Here is a 2,401-nt window from a genome sequence, read left to right on the forward strand (position 1 = left end):
TCAGAAGGAAGAACGAAAAAGAGGGTAAATAACTTGACTTTACATTTGCGTTTCTCTCTTCTATTGCATGTACATTTGTTGTGTTTGAGAAGGAACATTTCGTTTCGTTTCGTTTCGTTTCGTTTACTGCTTCTGGTGTTAGGGTTTTTTTTGGGTTCGTCTGGTGTTAAGAAGTCATTCGGTTTGGTTGAAATTCGTCGATGTGTATGCTCATCGGCAACCTAATTGTAGATAACACATATTCATAGACAGCCTAATGGCCGATAGAACATCCATAACGACGATATACTGCCGCTATAATATTCATATCGTCGATCAGTTTGCCGATAGAACTTTCATATCGTCATTATAATGCCGATAGAACATTCATATCGACGTTATATTGCCGATAGAACATTAATATCGACGTTATATTGCCGATAGAACATTCATATCGACGTTATATTGTCGATAACTCTCTTATTCTAGCATACGCTAACTCATTCTAGGTCAACGTTATAATTAGCTTGATTTTATGTTCCCTGATGATATGTCTACAACATTTTTCAGCATGATCGTGTAGACAAGAGGAAGAGAGATGAGCATGCCTCTCCGTCGAAGAAGAAAGCCAAGAAGAAACCTGCATATAAATACAAAAAAGCATTTGGAACGGAAAGCGTCATCACGGTTAGGTGTAACCTACAAGCAGCAGAACAGATAAAGGGGTTGTTAACATCAGACCAACTAAATCTATTTAGGAAGAGTTGCTTCGGCCAGTACTTGGAAATGACCAATACAGTATTTGCAGGAGTCTTATGCCACACCGTTTTAACAAGGGAGATCATACGTGAAGACCTCAAACCCAGGGAGCTTTGCTTCAGAGTTAGAGGTGTTGAGTTAAGATTTGGGGATTGGGAGTTTGGACTCCTAAGTGGGTTACGGTTTGGGGACATGGAAGCATTTCTGGAAAGGTTCAGTGGGATAAAGAAGCCATATAGATTTAGGAATAAGTTTTTTCCAGGCATCCCTACACCATCCTATAAAGACGTGGAAACAATTATGCTGCAAACTGTTTGGAAGGATCAGTCTGACCAGGATGCAGTTTCATTTGCCATGTTGTATTTTGACATTGGTTGTGTGTTGGATAACACTCGGGAAAAAAAAGTTCTTCGTTGGGTGTTGGAACTTGCTGAATTTCCAAGATTGTTTAACGAGTTCCCGTGGGGTGTCTGTGGCTGGGATGTGACCTACAGGTCTCTTGTTAATGGAATAGATGGTGGAAAAGACCGAATTGATCAATTGATCGCTTATAGGGAGAATTTAAGGATTAACCGTGTCTCATACAACCTATATGGTTTTGCATACGTATTTCAGGTATGATGTGTGTATATTCTGTATACTAGAAATGTTGGTCATAGGCATAAATAACAAATTGGACCTTTGTTGCAGGCTTGGTTGTTGGAAGTATGGGATGCCACCCGGACATGGTATGAGAAGAAAGGCACTCGCATCCCACGATGGCTACGATGGAAAAAGACCGCTATCGCTAAATTGCCCAAAGTCCTAACCATTTTTGAAGTAAGTTGACCAAGCATTGTGCCTATATGTGTCACTATTGTGCTATACATCTGACTGATTTGTTTATTTGTACATTTGTATTGTATTTTTAGTCGGGTGTAAAACCAAATGCCACAAAACTTACAGCTGAAGACACCGAGAAAGAAAGCTCATGGTATGATCATCTAGTAAACATGTGGATGGTCTGCATTGTAATTATGACCATGTCTTTGCCGATTTGGAAAAGGTGTAAGAGGAGGAAAAAGGGCAAGAGGTTGCAAAGGGGAAGGAGGTGGAAGAAGAGGGGAAAGAGGAGCAAGAGGATGAAGGTATGGAAAAGGAGGAACATGAGGGATTGGGTACATATAAAGGCGGATATGTTGATGTAGAGGATGGCAGTGAATCTGATACTGATAATGATGAAAATGCCTTCATTGTCTCACCTAGAGTACCTGTCCAGAAGAAGAAACACTCTGGTATTGAACGAGTACTGAGGAGGATGTTTGATGAGCACGAGAAGAAGATGAATGCCAAGTTTGATGAGCAGGAGAAGATGATAACTGAACACTTTGGTCAGCAAGATAGGAAACTGAATACCCTTGTAAATAGATTGTCCGTTGTAGAACGTGATGTGCAGGAACTGAAGTCACAACGCGACGTTGATATGTATGATATGGGGATTGGAGGACAAGGTCTGGATGACCAAACTGTTCAGGAGGAGAGGGAGAATAGAGAAAATGAGGAGAAGATAGACCAGGAGGAGAAGGAGAATAAAGATCAGGAGGAGAAGGAGAAGAAAGAGCAGAAGGAGAGGGCTAAGAAAGAACAGATGGAAAGGGAGAAGAAGCAGCAGGAGGAAATGGAG

The 2,401-nt window shown here is 41.0% G+C and overlaps 1 long non-coding RNA gene across 1 annotated transcript; it reads left to right on the forward strand.

Annotated features, from left to right (window-relative positions):
- The first annotated feature begins 1,221 nt into the window (after positions 1 to 1,221).
- LOC136226342 (uncharacterized) lies at positions 1,222 to 1,670 on the forward strand. Its single transcript, XR_010687695.1, has 3 exons — positions 1,222 to 1,353; positions 1,429 to 1,557; positions 1,650 to 1,670. It is a non-coding gene; the product is annotated as an uncharacterized lncRNA (long non-coding RNA).
- Positions 1,671 to 2,401: the final 731 nt, after the last annotated feature.

The sequence above is a fragment of the Euphorbia lathyris genome, chromosome 4 (genome assembly GCF_963576675.1).
Source record: "Euphorbia lathyris chromosome 4, ddEupLath1.1, whole genome shotgun sequence".
In the NCBI taxonomy this organism is placed as follows: domain Eukaryota; kingdom Viridiplantae; phylum Streptophyta; class Magnoliopsida; order Malpighiales; family Euphorbiaceae; genus Euphorbia; species Euphorbia lathyris.